Raw genomic sequence first — 17500 nt, 5'->3', positions numbered from 1 at the left:
CACACACACACACAGACACACACAGACACACACACACACACACACACACACACACACACACACACACACACATCGGCCAAACTAAGCAGCTGCGGGAGTGACACGTAATCCCCTGAAATAATATGCAGATTTATTGATCTTGGTCTCGGAAAGGAAGAGATGAGAGCCAGTTAATAGACAGAAAGCAAGTGTCGCATAACAAGGGATTGGGGTGAGGGGGAGCTAGTTAGGGGGCCTTGGGGGGTCGGGGAGAGCTGCTGGAGGTGTGGGTCAGGGTGGGTCAGGGTGCTGGGTGTTGTACAGGGTGGGGCGGGGTGGGGTGCATATTCTGAATCTCTGAAATGGTATGTGGTCCCTGAGTAAAAATGTTCGGCTGTAGCTTCGAAACTAACCACGGGTTGTTCTGGAAAATACTCTCATTGTGATTCGCATTCAAAACTACCCTAAATGACTCCCAACCTAACCTAACCTAACGCAAGCTTCCCTGTTCAAGAGTACCGCCACATACCAGTAGAGAGATAGGGAGAACGCGCTCAGGTTAGGTTAGGGAGGCTCACCGGGTATCTGGCTGAGGGACAAGGCCGAGGCAGGGCGAGGTACAGCCAGACGCGTTGCACAATGTTCCCACACACTGACCTCAATATACGACGGCGAAAACGAGTGTAAACAAGCTCTTAAAATACCTGGAGACGAGTTATGTTTTTCAGCGAGAGGATAAATAAAAGCTGGTACTCTTAACCCCAAAATATATTACACCCACGAGCATTGGAGACTTTTACTCGCACTTTTCAGCATCAATTTTAAGAATACGGTGATTAAGCATTTATTTAAACGTGTCTTTATTACTCATTTCAGAAGCATATTGGGAGACGAGTTATGTTTTTCAGCGAGAGGATAAATAAAAGCTTGTACTCTTAACCCCAAAATATATTACAGCCACGAGCATTGTAGACTTTTCCTCGCACTTTTCAGCATCACTTTTAAGATTACGGTGATTAAACATTTATTTAAACGTATCTTTAATACCCATTTCGGAAGCATATTGGGAGAAGAGTTATGTTTTTCACCGAGCGAATATATAAAAGCTTGTACTCTTAACCCCAAAATATATTACCGCCACGAACAATGAAGACTTTTCCTCGCAATTTTCAGGAAGACTTTAAGATTGCAGTGATTAAGCATTTATTTAAACGTATCTTTATTACTCATTTCAGAAGCATCCACGCAATATGACTTGACCGAGCACTGAGTACACACAATCATCACTGTTTGGAGATATCATGTGCTCGATTATCATTACCATTCACAGTATTAAAAAGGAAAAGACTTCCAATTATTATCATTTCCTCCTGCGGTTGTGTTCCTTCCTCGCCCTCCCTTTATCAGCGAATGTTTGCACCATCACCATCAGTTAGTATCATGCGTCGAGTGGCTGCTGGAAAGTATTGGAGAAGGTAAACACAATCCTGAACACTCGATATTGTGTTGACATTAGACACTCCCACGATGAGTATATATAACTATCATTGTTTAGAGCTTGCGTGTGTTAACAGTTAATTTTCATCTCCTGTTATACTAGATTTACAAAGATGCGCCCACGAGGAGTATATCTGATTATCATTATTGAAATCTTGCATGTGTTAACAACTATTTTTCATCTTCTAGTCATTTGAATCTACTGTGTAAGATGATTAAGCGTACTAGACTTGCCAAGACACGCCCCCGCTGAGTGTATCTATTCATCACTGTATATAGATATGTTAACCACTAATTTTCATCTAGTAACATGCATCTACGTACTATGCCAAGTGATGCAATATACCCTACTCGCAAAGACTCGCCACACTGACTATATCTAATTATCTTCGCTGAGAGGCGTGTGCGTACAGCTAATTCTCATCAAGTATTTTGCAACCAATGTGTAAGGCGATACAGTGCACTTGACTTTCAGAGACACGCCCACGCTGGGTATAATTTAATTTTCGTTTTTAGGATATCATTTGTTTACAAGTAATTATCCTTTCTTAGTATTTTGCGTCTGCAGGGTGAGGTGTTGTTGTATGGCGGTTTCTCATCTATTGTTGTTCTTGTTTTTCTTCCCTTCTTGTTTTCTTCTACTAATTTTCTTGTTTTCCTTGTTTTCTTAGTCTTCTTGGTCTAGTTTTTTTCTTGTTTTTCTTCTCCGTGTTCCTGTTCTTCCAGTTCTTGCTCTTGTTCATCTTGTTCTTTCTATTGTTCTCCTCTTATTGTTCCTTGCTAAGACGCGCCCACACTTGAGTTTATCTAATCATTGCTGGAGATACCATTTGTTTGCAACTAACTCTCATCTAGTATTTAGTATCTTCTGTGTCAGGGGATGTAGTATAGTCGGCTTGCAAAGACAGACGCGCCTAGACTAAGCATATCCTATTATCATTTTTAGATATACTATCATGTGTTAAGTAATTTTCGTCTCTTAGTATTTTGCATCTACGGGATAAACTGTGGCAGTAGAGTTAACTTGCCGAGAACGCACGCCCTTACTTACGTATTCCTAATCATTTCTAGAGATATTATTTGTTAACAACTAATTATCATCTAGTGTTTTGATTATATTGTGTAAAGAGATGTAGTATAGTCGACTTTTTTTTTTTTTTCATTCTGCTTATGGCGCAAAGACCTGCAAGGACAGACACACCCACACTGAGCATTCCTAATCATCGTTCCTGGAGATATCATTTGCTTAAGACTAATTATCATCTCAGTATTATGCGTCTACAGGACAAGGTGATGCAGTAGAGACGACTTCGTAACAAACGCCCTCACTAAGTACTCCTAATTACCACTCTTTATAAATACCGTGTTCCTCCTGCTAATGACCATCCTCTGGTATCTAATAATTTCTAGGGATATCACTTGCTTGCAACTAATTTTATCATCTCTTAGAATTATGCGTCTACAGAGGAGAGTATCAAGACACCTCTCCACCCTTATTTGACCTCTCTTTAGGCCTCTCGTTCTTGTTTTCCTTTCCCGGAGCTGCGTGTGCGAGCTTTTCTGTTGCTGTATTTGTATTTTTGTCCTTGACCTGCCTCCCTTGCTGTACAAAAAGTAATATAGCATAGTTGACGCGCCCTACAGCTAATTCCTCCTGATTATCACTGTTTATAAGTACCGCGTCCTTCCTCCCTAACGATCGTCCTGTAGTATCTTCCATCCGTTGAGTGCAAGACGTATTGTTGCTCCAAGCGGGCGGGGGAGATGCACGAGTCGGTACATGCGGTGTGTTGACATGGTTCGCGCCCTCGCTGAGCACATCTAATTATCATGGTTTAGAGGGACTGTGTTTGTGGGGGGGAGGGGAGGAGGAACTGTGTTTGTGGGGGGGAGGGGAGGGGTGAATGTGTGTGTATGTGGTGGGGGATATGGGGTGAATGTTTGTGTGTGGAGGAGGGGGGTTGGATGTGTGTGCGGTGGGGGGAATGTGTGTGTGGAAGGGGAGGAGCTAAATGTGTGTGTGTGTGTGTGTGTGTGTGTGTGTGTGTGTGTGTGTGTGTGTGTGTGTGTGTGTGTGTGTGTGGAGGAGGAAATCAAAAGAGTTTGAACAAAGAGTGAAAAGGGAAAATGAGGAAAATAATGGAGGATGGGAACAATTGAAAAAAAATATCATGAAAGCAGGGAAAGAAGTGTGTGGCGAAACAAAAGGACTTACAAGAAAGGAAAGAGAGACATGGTGGTGGAATGGAATAGTGCAGCAGGCCATCAAGGAGGCATACAAGAAATGGCAGAAGACAAAGGAAGAGGAAGATAGAGAGGTGTTTAAAGAAAAGAAGAAAAAGGCAAGAAAAGAGGCAGCGGAGGCAAAGAGGAAAGCAACAGATGAGTGGGTCAGGGAGAGAGAAGGGAGAAATTTAAAAAATGAGATGTTTAAAATTGCAAAACAAATGAGAAGAGAGAGAGAGAGAGAGAGAGAGAGAGAGAGAGAGAGAGAGAGAGAGAGAGAGAGAGAGAGAGAGAGAGAGAGAGAGAGAGAGAGAGAGAGAGAGAGAGAGAGAGAGAGAGAGAGAGAGAGAGAGAGAGAGAGAGAGAGAGAGAGAGAGAGAGAGAGAGAGAGAGAGAGAGAGAGAGAGAGAGAGAGAGAGAGAGAATGTAGTTGGGGCAAAGTTTGTAAAAGATGAAGGAGGGAACATCATGGTGGAAAAAGAAGATATTGGAAAGATGGAGTAAACATTTCAGTGAACTGTTAAATGAGGAAAATGAATATACGATAAATGAAACTGAAAAAGTAGAAGGCCCACAAGAAAATATTATGGAAGAAGAAGTAAAAGAAGCACTTAAGGAAATGAGAATGGTATAGAGCAGCAGGACCCTCAGGGCTAACAGTAGATTTAATAAAAGCAGCAGGAAAGGAAGGAGTGGTGGAGTTGACAGGAGTGTTAAACCATGTATTAAAAAGGGAGAAATACCAGAAGACTGGAAAGGAAGCTACACTATACCCATTTTTAAAGGGAAAGGAGATGCTTTGAAATGTGGTAACTCTAGGGGGCTAAGGTTACTGGAGCATGGCAGGAAGGTGTATGAAAAAGTCCTGGAGAAGAGGCTGAGAAGGATGATAAGAATTGATAAATGTCAGTTTGGCTTTTGTCCTGGGAGGTCAACAACTGAAGCAATATATACTATGAGAGAGCTTCAGGAAAGGTTCATGGAGAAGAGGAGACTGTATCATGTTTTTGTAGATCTAGAGAAGGCATTTGACAGAGTACCATGGGGAATTATAAGATGGGCATTGAGAAGACAAAGAGTACCACAAGGATTGGTTGAATCGGTGGTGGCACTAAATGAAGGTACAAAATGAAGAATGAAAACAGTGGCGGGAACATCAGATGGGTTCGAAATTGGAGTGTGTGTTCAGCAGGGCTCTGCCCTTAGCCCGCTCCTGTTTATAACAGTAATGGAGGAGGCAACAAAGGAAGCAGGAGGAGAGGCACCATGGGAGCTGCTGTATGCAGATGACTTGGTAGGAAATGCAGAGACAGCAGAAGAAGTGAAAGAAAAGTTTAATAAATGGAAGGAAGGAATGGAGGAGAGAGGTTTGAATATTAATATGGAAAAAACAAAGTATATGGTGACTGTAAAAGAAGCAAGAGAGAAGATTAAATCAGGAAAACACTCAGGTGGATGCTGTGGGAAGGGAGTACGGATAAATTTAGTCTTATGTTGCAGGCAGTGGTGCCACCTTAGATGCTCAGGCCTCAGAAGTGTAAGAGGAGTGCAGAATTTTACATGCCCGGCTTGTGTAAGGAGACAGCAAGGACAAGAAACTGAGAGGGATGAGCTAGAGGTGAATGGAGGAAAGCTGGATGAGGTAGAACATTTCTTGTTATCTGGGAGATGTTCTGGACTGTGAGGCAGGAGTGGAGAGGACTGTGAGAGCGAGCGTGGCGGCAGCGTGGTTAAAGTGGAGGGAGGTGACTAGTCTACTTGTGAATAGTAGCATCCCTCTAAGAGCAGAGCAGGGGTGTACCAAGCGTGTACTACAGTGGTTCCCAACCTTCTTTTCAGGCGACCCCAATCATGCACCTCTAGACATGACTGCGACCCCACTAGTTTAGTTGTATATGTGTTATTATAATGGAATAACACCATGTTTGATATTTTGAGGTTTTGGCAACCCCAAGAAAATCGCTTAGCGACCCCAGAGTTGGGAAAGGGGGGTGTATTAGATCAGTGATGTTGTATGGAGCAGAAACATGGGCTCTAACTAGAAACTTGATAGAGGTATTGAGAGCAAATGATCGCAGAAGGCTGAGGTATGTGGCGGGCATCAGGTGGCAAGACAGGGTGTCCAGTGCAGAGGTAGCTAACAGATGTGGAGTACAGGACCTGGAAACAGTGCTCAGAAGGGAAAGACTCCGATGGTTTGGACATGTGAAGAGAGCAGGGGAGGATACAGTGCTGGGCATTTTGGAGAGATTGGAGGTAGAAGGAAGGAGACCAGTTGGTAGACCTAGGAAAACGTGGAGAAGTGTATACAGGAAGACTTGGCATTGATGGGATTGGATGAGCATAGGGCAGAAAACAGAGGAGAATGGAGGAGAGTCATAAAGTGTCCAGCCGCTCAGGAAGTGAAAACGGACGCTAAACAAAATGATGATGATGATGACATATGAATGAATGCCCTTGCTGATTGATTACATGTGAATTAAAATGAGTTTTTGCCCTGTGAGTAAGTCCTCAATTAATGGAACATTATTTTTGTCTCAGCACAATCATAACAACACAGAGAATGGCGAGGCCCACAGGTTGCTGCCCCACTCTTTACAAACAAAATGGTGCTGGCACCAATCATACATTCAATTCAACAGACTTTTAGCATCAATCTACACTCCTTGCCCTTCCATTAGTCCACTTAAGTGAGGAATTACTGTACAAATAAACTGTCAGGTGTTCAGTCTGCCCTTTGCCCTATTATATATACAGAGCTGTATGTACGGCTTCACATAATTTCTCTGTGGCCTGCACTGCAGCCACCTGGCAATCACCTTCATCCGGGGAAAGTTGACTCTTCAGAGTCCAAGGCAGCTGGCTACTGGTGGGGACTTGTGGCCTGGCTCATGATGACATGATTACTGTTTAGGACAGAGTCAGGCCAACAAACTTCCCTTGTGTCTAGCTGCCTGGAGGCAGTGGTGGGCACCGCTAACCGGAAAGTTAGATTCGCTGACTGGTAATGCACTAACTAAAAGTTAGCTTCGCTTACGCTAAACCGCTAAACTGATGAAGAAATTAGTGGAAGCTAACGCTAACCTCTAACCACTAACTTTTTTATATGGATTTAGCTCCGGTTTAGTATTTTGGCTCTAAAACCCTTAAAAACAGACCTAGTGACCTGAAACTTCAAAATGTTGTAGCTTAGACATAGAGCTTTCTAGAAAGGTATAGCATGCATGGTCCTCTTGGGGTGGCACATGACGCACCAGAAGTGCAAGACATCGGGGTTCGCCATATCTCTTGATTTAAGGACAAAGTACTTCTCCAGGTGGGGCCACGGGTTCCAGATCTTCTGGGAATCCTGGCCGTCAGCTTGAGTGTCCTCCGCCTCACCCACAGCTGCTGACGGCCCCCTAACAGGGCCAGCATCCTCAGGCGGAACAAAAACGTCCTCACTCCGGTCACCTTCCATGACTTTGATATCAAACGATAAACAAGGCGACAATAATGAACACAACTGCAGTGACAACGTTGCAGCTGAACTGAACAAAGAGCCCAAAGAGCAACAACAAAAAGAGAAGAGAAAGAAGCCTCCAGTTTTTCCTAAATCCATATATTTTACCCAAAAATTCCTGCAAATTTACGCACATTTTACTTTTTTCCATAACTGGCACTTTTATTTATATTATTTTAAGTTTATTTCTTGTAAGGTGGAAAATATTAAATTCTTGTTATTAAACCCCAAGTTCAATGAGTTGGAAATGGAAGATGCATTACCCTAAAATGCCCAAAAGTTTCCCTAATAATTGTCCAGTTACCCAACTTTAAGGCATAGTTTACCAAAGAGTGGAAGCACTAGAATTGTTGCGCTATGTGGCTCAACTGGTGCTGTGTCTGCCCACAACGGATAAAACAAACCTGCATGAACTTTTTAGTGGACTTTAAGTTAGCGGACGAAGAACTACATGTAGCAGAAGCTAATTGGTCCACTAGCTGCTTCCAAAGTTAGTGAAAACGCTAATCAGCTAACAAAAAAGTAACAAAAAAGTTAGCTTTGCTAATTAGCAGTTAGTGGATTAGTGGAACCATGCCCACCACTGCCTGGAGGAAATGAGAAAGAGAGAAAGATTTACAAGGAAGATAGCGTCATAGATTAGTGAGCAAAGGTTCAGAATATTCTAGTAACAAATAAAGATAATAAATAGACTTGGGAAGGTCACATCAACATGCAAATAAATTATAACAAAGAGACAACCAAAGTAACAGTGTGTCAAGCCAGGAACCACATGAGCCACAGCAAACCACGAACCAGGAAGAGATGAAGTGAGTGGCTGGGATGGGGCACCTCAGCACCAGACACAGGGGCAGAGAACCAGGCACACATGAAGTGAGTGGCTGGGATGGGGCACCTCAGCACCAGACACAGGGGCAGAGAACCAGGCACACATGAAGTGAGTGGCTGGGATGGTGCACCTCAACACCAGACACAGGGGCAGAGAACCAGGCACACATGAAGTGAGTGGCTGGGATAGGGCACCTCAGCACCAGACACAGGGGCAGAGAACCAGGCACAGATGAAGTGAGTGGCTGGGATGGGGCACCTCAGCACCAGACACAGGGGCAGAGAACCAGGCACAGATGAAGTGAGTGGCTGGGATGGGGCACCTCAGCACCAGACACAGGGGCAGAGAACCAGGCACACATGAAGTGAGTGGCTGGGATGGGGCACCTCAGCACCAGACACAGGGGCAGAGAACCAGGCACACATGAAGTGAGTGGCTGGGATGGGGCACCTCAGCACCAGACACAGGGGCAGAGAACCAGGCACACATGAAGTGAGTGGCTGGGATGGTGCACCTCAACACCAGACACAGGGGCAGAGAACCAGGCACAGATGAAGTGAGTGGCTGGGATGGTGCACCTCAGCACCAGACACAGGGGCAGAGAACCAGGCAGAGATGAAGTGAGTGGCTGGGAGGGTGCACCTCAGCACCAGACACAGGGGCAGAGAACCAGGCACACATGAAGTGAGTGGCTGGGATGGGGCACCTCAGCACCAGACACAGGGGCAGAGAACCAGGCACACATGAAGTGAGTGGCTGGGATGGTGCACCTCAACACCAGACACAGGGGCAGAGAACCAGGCACAAATGAAGTGAGTGGCTGGGATGGTGCACCTCAGCACCAGACACAGGGGCAGAGAACCAGGCAGAGATGAAGTGAGTGGCTGGGAGGGGGCACCTCAGCACCAGACACAGGGGCAGAGAACCAGGCACACATGAAGTGAGTGGCTGGGATGGGGCACCTCAGCACCAGACACAGGGGCAGAGAACCAGGCACACATGAAGTGAGTGGCTGGGATGGTGCACCTCAACACCAGACACAGGGGCAGAGAACCAGGCAGAGATGAAGTGAGTGGCTGGGAGGGGGCACCTCAGCACCAGACACAGGGGCAGAGAACCAGGCACACATGAAGTGAGTGGCTGGGAGGGCACCTCAGCACCAGACACAGGGGCAGAGAACCAGGCACACATGAAGTGAGTGGCTGGGAGGGGGCACCTCAACACCAGACACAGGGGCAGAGAACCAGGCACAGATGAAGTGAGTGGCTGGGATGGTGCACCTCAACACCAGACACAGGGGCAGAGAACCAGGCACAGATGAAGTGAGTGGCTGGGATGGGGCACCTCAACACCAGACACAGGGGCAGAGAACCAGGCACACATGAAGTGAGTGGCTGGGAGGGGGCACCTCAACACCAGACACAGGGGCAGAGAACCAGGCACAGATGAAGTGAGTGGCTGGGATGGGGCACCTCAACACCAGACACAGGGGCAGAGAACCAGGCACAGATGAAGTGAGTGGCTGGGATGGGGCACCTCAACACCAGACACAGGGCAGAGAACCAGGCACAGATGAAGTGAGTGGCTGGGATGGGGCACCTCAACACCAGACTCAGGGTCAGAGAACCAGGCACAGATGAAGTGAGTGGCTGGGATGGGGCACCTCAACACCAGACACAGGGGCAGAGAACCAGGCACACATGAAGTGAGTGGCTGGGATGGGGCACCTCAACACCATACACAGGGGCAGAGAACCAGGCACACATGAAGTGAGTGGCTGGGATGGGGCACCTCAACACCAGACACAGGGGCAGAGAACCAGGCACAGATGAAGTGAGTGGCTGGGATGGGGCACCTCAACACCAGACACAGGGGCAGAGAACCAGGCACACATGAAGTGAGTGGCTGGGATGGGGCACCTCAACACCAGAAACAGGGCAGAGAACCAGGCACACATGAAGTGAGTGGCTGGGATGGGGCACCTCAACACCAGACACAGGGGCAGAGAACCAGCCACAGATGAAGTGAGTGGCTGGGAGGGGGCACCTCAACACCAGACACAGGGGCAGAGATCCAGGCACACATGAAGTGAGTGGCTGGGATGGTGCACCTCAACACCAGACACAGGGGCAGAGAACCAGGCACACATGAAGTGAGTGGCTGGGATAGGGCACCTCAGCACCAGACACAGGGGCAGAGAACCAGGCACAGATGAAGTGAGTGGCTGGGATGGGGCACCTCAGCACCAGACACAGGGGCAGAGAACCAGGCACAGATGAAGTGAGTGGCTGGGATGGGGCACCTCAGCACCAGACACAGGGGCAGAGAACCAGGCACACATGAAGTGAGTGGCTGGGATGGGGCACCTCAGCACCAGACACAGGGGCAGAGAACCAGGCAGAGATGAAGTGAGTGGCTGGGAGGGGGCACCTCAGCACCAGACACAGGGGCAGAGAACCAGGCACAGATGAAGTGAGTGGCTGGGATGGGGCACCTCAGCACCAGACACAGGGGCAGAGAACCAGCCACAGATGAAGTGAGTGGCTGGGATGGGGCACCTCAGCACCAGACACAGGGGCAGAGAACCAGGCACACATGAAGTGAGTGGCTGGGATGGTGCACCTCAGCACCAGACACAGGGGCAGAGAACCAGGCAGAGATGAAGTGAGTGGCTGGGATGGGGCACCTCAGCACCAGACACAGGGCAGAGAACCAGGCACACAAGAAGTGAGTGGCTGGGATGGGGCACCTCAGCACCAGACACAGGGGCAGAGAACCAGGCACACATGAAGTGAGTGGCTGGGATGGGGCACCTCAACACCAGACACAGGGGCAGAGAACCAGGCAGAGATGAAGTGAGTGGCTGGGAGGGGGCACCTCAGCACCAGACACAGGGGCAGAGAACCAGGCACACATGAAGTGAGTGGCTGGGAGGCACCTCAACACCAGACACAGGGCAGAGAACCAGGCACACATGAAGTGAGTGGCTGGGAGGGGCACCTCAACACCAGACACAGGGGCAGAGAACCAGGCACAGATGAAGTGAGTGGCTGGGATGGGGCACCTCAACACCAGACACAGGGCAGAGAACCAGGCACAGATGAAGTGAGTGGCTGGGATGGGGCACCTCAACACCAGACACAGGGGCAGAGAACCAGGCACACATGAAGTGAGTGGCTGGGAGGGGGCACCTCAACACCAGACACAGGGGCAGAGAACCAGGCCCAGATGATGTGAGTGGCTGGGATGGGGCACCTCAACACCAGACACAGGGCAGAGAACCAGGCACAGATGAAGTGAGTGGCTGGGATGGGGCACCTCAACACCAGACACAGGGGCAGAGAACCAGGCACAGATGAAGTGAGTGGCTGGGATGGGGCACCTCAACACCAGACACAGGGGCAGAGAACCAGGCACAGATGAAGTGAGTGGCTGGGATGGGGCACCTCAACACCAGACACAGGGGCAGAGAACCAGGCACACATGAAGTGAGTGGCTGGGATGGGGCACCTCAACACCATACACAGGGCAGAGAACCAGGCACACATGAAGTGAGTGGCTGGGATGGGGCACCCTCAACACCAGACACAGGGGCAGAGAACCAGGCACAGATGAAGTGAGTGGCTGGGATGGGGCACCTCAACACCAGACACAGGGCAGAGAACCAGGCACACATGAAGTGAGTGGCTGGGATGGGGCACCTCAACACCAGACACAGGGGCAGAGAACCAGGCACACATGAAGTGAGTGGCTGGGATGGGGCACCTCAACACCAGACACAGGGGCAGAGAACCAGCCACAGATGAAGTGAGTGGCTGGGAGGGGCACCTCAGCACCAGACACAGGGAGGAAAGCTTCAGGAAACACTTTTCCTGCACTGGATTACTAACGACTTACAACAACGATGATGATGATGATGATGATAATGAATACTCAAAAAACTTTCTAGTCTGCCATAGCAAGTTTGTACAAAGGCTTGAAAACACAGGAAGGAAAACTGGGATGCTCTGGAGAACAATCCCCCAGTCATTACTGTTATCTAATATCATTATCAGCTATTATTATTATTATTATTATTATTATTATTATTATTATTATTATTATTATTATTATTATTATCAGCCAGTACTAGTCCACTGCACAAAAAGCCTTTCCTAGCATGCTTCAGTTCTCTCTACCTGATGCTAGTGTTTTCCATCCTGCTCTGCTGACGGTTCTAATGTCATCGCTACACTTGGTTCCCTGTCTGTCCTGGCTTCTATGACTCCTAGTTCTCCATATCTCCCTCCGTCTGGTCTTGTGTGATGCATCCTGTCCTGGCTAAGGTTCTTATTTCATCCCTCCCCCTTGGTTCCCTGTCTGCCCTGGCTTCTATGACTCCTAGTTCTCCATATCTCCCTCCGTCTGGTCTTGTGTGATCCATCCTGCCCTGGCTAAGGTTCTTATTTCATCCCTCCACCTTGGCTGCTGTCTGTCCTGGCTTCTATGACTCCTAGTTCTCCATATCTCCCTCCGTCTGGTCTTGTGTGATGCATCCTGTCCTGGCTAAGGTTCTTATTTCATCCCTCCACCTTGGCTGCTGTCTGCCCTGGCTTCTATGACTCCTAGTTCTCCATATCTCCCTCCGTCTGGTCTTGTGTGATCCATCCTGCCCTGGCTAAGGTAATAATTTCACGTCCATCTCATTATATATCACTCAGGGTTGTACTTCAGCACATGGTTTCCCACCTCTGTCTGTCCATCAGTGTAGCTCACCTCACTCCAGGCAAGATTCTATTTCACCTCTCCAGCCAATTTTTGTGTGGCCTGACCATTCAATTCCTACACTTGCTGGGTCGCCATTCTATTGAGAGCACAGATGAAGCACTGCCGCCATCAGCCTCACCTAACAGCCTCACCACACCCCAAGTAGCTCTTCACTTGCCTTCACTTGCTGGGCCACTGGTTATACTAATGCAAGGTCTGCCATTACGAAGAGAGCGTTTTAGCTAGTTTGTCCACATCATTCCAACTAATATGCAATACTAACAGGAAAAAACTAAGTAAGGAAAATGAGACCCAACAAAAGTCTCCATTTGCTCCCTCCCCTGCATGACCTTTGCATACCTTCTCCTCCCATCTCAACACACAACAAAAAGCACACCCCCATATAAAAAACATTCCTTAATGTGTAACAGCTGATACCTTGGTCTGGGCAGGAATATCACAGAAGTGAAGTTGTCTGGGTGGCCGAGGCGCTCGCTGAGCCACTGCAGCACTGTGTCCTCCATGCCCTGCGTCACCAAGCCGTCACCTGCACATCACAGCAACCGTCAGGGTCCGTCCACACGGTCAAACACTGTCTGTCGGACAGACACTGTGTTACCATATCATAAGGCGAACCAGGATGACGTCATAGGCGTTGAAATGAGGGAAGTTGATATGGCAACAAACAGTGGTACCAGATGAAGTTGTGTACCATAGTTTCTACTCCGTTCACCAGGCAAAGACCGGCAGACAATGTTCGAAGCTGATGTCCGCTGGCAACTCACGGGTATCTAAGTTACTGTTAGTATGGGCTCGAGAGACAGGTGACGGCCAGCCATGTTGACAGGGCAGGTGAGATCTAATCAACTGACAGCCTCAGTTCATCCGGTAAACAAGTAACTTTGTTCATCCTGTGCCTGGTAGTATCGTATACTTACAAGCCTCTGTCCCACCAGGCAGTGTCCGAAGTTCCGATACTACGAACATGGGCAGTGTCCGGTACACCTCTTGGTGCTCACTTCTGACGTCATCAGCGACCCTTTCCGCTTTCCATTGTTAAATGGTAACAGTGTTTGTCCGACGGACATTGTTCGACCGTGTGGACGCACCCTTACAAGGCGTTCTGCACTGGTACCACTATGAGCCAGACATGGCCACCAACACACTGAGGTCCCTGCCATGATACTTAAGTCCCTATTTTTAAAGTCTTGGCCTCCCATTATGACTGTTAACCAAGGCCACAGAGGAGATGAACCGGGTGTTCATGTGGCTGTTTTTCCCGTCCAAGGTGCAGAAGTTGTGTAACACTGTCTCCAGGATCACAGAACACTCCATGAAAATTTCAGCAACTGCTACAAGAGGCTTTTCAAATGGAAACTGAGTCACTGATATGTTTAAAAATAGGGACTTTATTCCCTCAGCCTTCCTGGTGTGACTGATCCCTGCCTCAGGTTATTTATGTTGTGTTGATGAAGGTGACCCAGTGCATCAATACTACAGCAAGTGTTAGAAATTGGAGCTGATGCTGATGTTGGCCTGGAGGGTGAGGGAGGCTGTGGGGCTTATTGGGCATGTCAGCCGTGATGGCAGGGGCTGAGGCTACTTGTAGTGTAGACTGTTTCTCCTGCTGACATTGGTGAGTTGAAGGCAAGAAGCAACACACACCTCTTGTTAGCTCATCAGGCATTGTTCTGTCCCTGCCCTCCCCTTACTTTACTGTCTCCTAGTGTTCATGGAGGGGACTCAGGGTCTACAGTGGGGCCCTGGCTCTAGTGATATTAAGAGGCTGAAAAATGTCCAACCATTTCAAATGGTCCGTTTGGGCGGTAGATTCCTGTCTCTCCTCCCTCTGCTCTGCCACACAGTTTCAACACCTGTTTTCCCTCTCCTATGTTACCTGTAGCTAACACATGAGAGGGAAAAACAGGTGTTGGGAGTGAGCGGCAGAGCAGAGGGGAGGAAAAGACCCAAGAAATCCGCCGTCCAAACAGACTATTTGAAATGGTTGGACCAAAGTTTGGGTGAGAATTTTTAATAAAAAATAAAAACAGACAAGAACTCATTGGAAAATGCCTTTTTGTGCTCTGTCTCATGTGCTTTAAACAACCCAACCTACATTTATAGATGAACATAACCACCAATATGGAAAGCAACGAAAAAGCTCTGACTGTGTGTGCTCTCTATTGAATACAGATGTTGGGAGTGTGCTTGCTCACTGAAAGCCCAGACCTCTGCCACCGTGACCACTGCCACCCCCACCACCACACCCAGCGAGACACACGGCAGCCCCCTCTGGTGCTGCAGCAGCCCTGCCTCGGGCTGGCCTGTTGTTGTGCAGACGGGGGGCAGTGTTTGTACATAAGGCAGACGATGTAGTTATGTGAGTGGCCAGTGACACCTTTGCAGCACCTTCTACAAATGTTTCCTTTGACTGTGATTGTTGTTTTCAGTAAAGGGTCGCCTATAAGAGCTGCTGGGGGAGCACTGTGATGGGGCTGCTGTGTGGAACGCTGTGTTTGGTTCGCCCAGCTGATCCAGTGTCAGTGTGTTTCACCCCACACCCACGGGGAGCTGTGTGACTCACCAGTGGACGGAATGCACCACTGCAGCGGTCAAGTCCTCTGGTCTAGCAGGGTGCTGCAGGGGCAATGTCACACACCAGCACTCAGTTGGCCTGAGCCGCATAGCTCCCCATGAGTGGGGCAGGCCAAGCGGGACACTGGATCACCTGAGAGCCACAAAGCTTCATTATGAGGTCACCAGGGCTTACCAGTAGGGGTCATCCTGGGTCACAATGTGCAGGATGTCCAGCTTGTTGAAGGGCAGCCCGGCTTCCTTGCAGGGAATGTGCTTGTTGTCCTCCTTGGGGTCATAGTGGAAGTAGGCGTGCACCTCACCTTGCACTCCCTGAGGTGCACCGAGCTGCTGGCCGGGAGCAGCCTGAAGGTCATGGTGCCTCCGCCTGCAACTGGTAGGGGACAGGAGGTGGGTTGGTTACTTGTGGGCTCAGAAAAATAAATAATGATATTAATAATTGTAATGATAGCTTTATTTCATCCAGAGCAAGTATACAGGAAAAGCAAGGCAAAAGAGAGAATAAAATTTGACCAACAGTTATATATATATATATATATATATATATATATATATATATATATATATATATATATATATATATATATATATATATATATATATATATATATACTCTCTCTCTCTCTCTCTCTGTCACTACCACAGCCCACAGGCACATATAGGCCCTCTCTCTCTCTCTCTCTCTCTCTCTCTCTCTCTCTCTCTTCTCTCTCCTTCCTTCCTTCCTTCTCTCTCCTCCTCCCTCACCAGCATCTTGTGGACATCCACCCGTGTCTTGCCCTCCACATTGAAGGTGTTAACCCCTGCACCTCGTCGGCAGCATGGATGAGGCCGGAGCAGTCAGCCATGCATGATGCGGGTGATGATGATGGCTCCGGAGTGGTCGTCCTGCTTGATGGTGGCTCCCTGGGGGTAAGTAAGGAAGGAACGTGTTAATGTTGAAGACGCTGCCATTGCCACCACAAATTAATTTTTGTTTTGTTTTCTGTTTATTGGGGGCAAAGGAGGGAGTTCAAGGGCAAGACAGACAGAGAGATAGAAGGAACAGAAGGCAGGGAAAGGAAGGGAGGAAAGAGAAAGAAGGAAAAAGAAAAAGAGGAAGGAAGGAAAGAGTTTACCAGCGGAAGGGATGAAAGAATGAAGTTGCTGGTTAAGTCTTGCATAAAGGGTTTGGACAGTATAGGGATGAGCAGGAGTGGAAATACAGACGAAGGGAGGCTGTTCCAGAGTTTACCAGCGAAAGGGATGAAAGAATGAAGATGCTGGTTGACTCTTGCATTAGGGATCTGGATAGTATAGGACTGAGCAAGAGTTGAGAGAGGAGGAGGTATGCAGGTGAAGGAGACAAGTAAGACACACCCAGCCACTACATCTACACACAAATTCCACAAAACCAGTCTTTCTACTCCCCACAATAGGCTCTGCTCCCTTTCCCTCCCGTGGCAAGCACTGGGCAAACAGCAACAAGGGTCAGGGAACTCAACACAGACTGAGGCACATAAATAGTGTCTTACATAATGATTCTTCAACTGGGTGGCCATGACTTCCATCTCGACCAAAGAAAAAATAAATACACAGAAGGAAATGCCAATCTTTTCAAGTGCACTGCCTCAGATGACTGTTGTGAGGTGCTGGCTGTCTCTTTAAAACACTGAATCAGCCTGTACTCGCCTAAATATTTATTACATCAGAATATTGAGAAGCTAACCTAACCTAACCTAACAAAACCCCAAACAGTTACTATAGGTCTTGCCTCAGAAAATTCATACATGCTTCCTTACTAATGAGACTCTCTACAACAAAGTGAGGTCATCCTTAACGTGTCAGGCTCCCACCATGACTGTTTCCCAAGGCCACAGAAAAGACTAACCGGGTGTTCATTGGTGTTGTCCCCGCTCAAGATGAAAAAGCAATGTAAAGCCATCACCAGGATAACAAAACACTCCATCAAAGTCACAGCAGCAAATTATATGACAAGAGACTTTTCAAACAGGGTAAGTGAAGTGCAAATACATTTAAGATACAGACAGAGACAAGATTCCTACCATTGGCTCATTGCTCTTCACCCACTGCACAATCTTGACTGTCTCCTCATCCTCATCACCCTCGACGGGTGTTTCAAGCAG

The sequence above is a fragment of the Eriocheir sinensis genome, chromosome 11 (assembly GCF_024679095.1).
Source record: "Eriocheir sinensis breed Jianghai 21 chromosome 11, ASM2467909v1, whole genome shotgun sequence".
Classification (NCBI taxonomy): Eukaryota; Metazoa; Arthropoda; class Malacostraca; order Decapoda; family Varunidae; genus Eriocheir; species Eriocheir sinensis.
Note: the sequence above shows the minus strand (reverse complement) of the source record.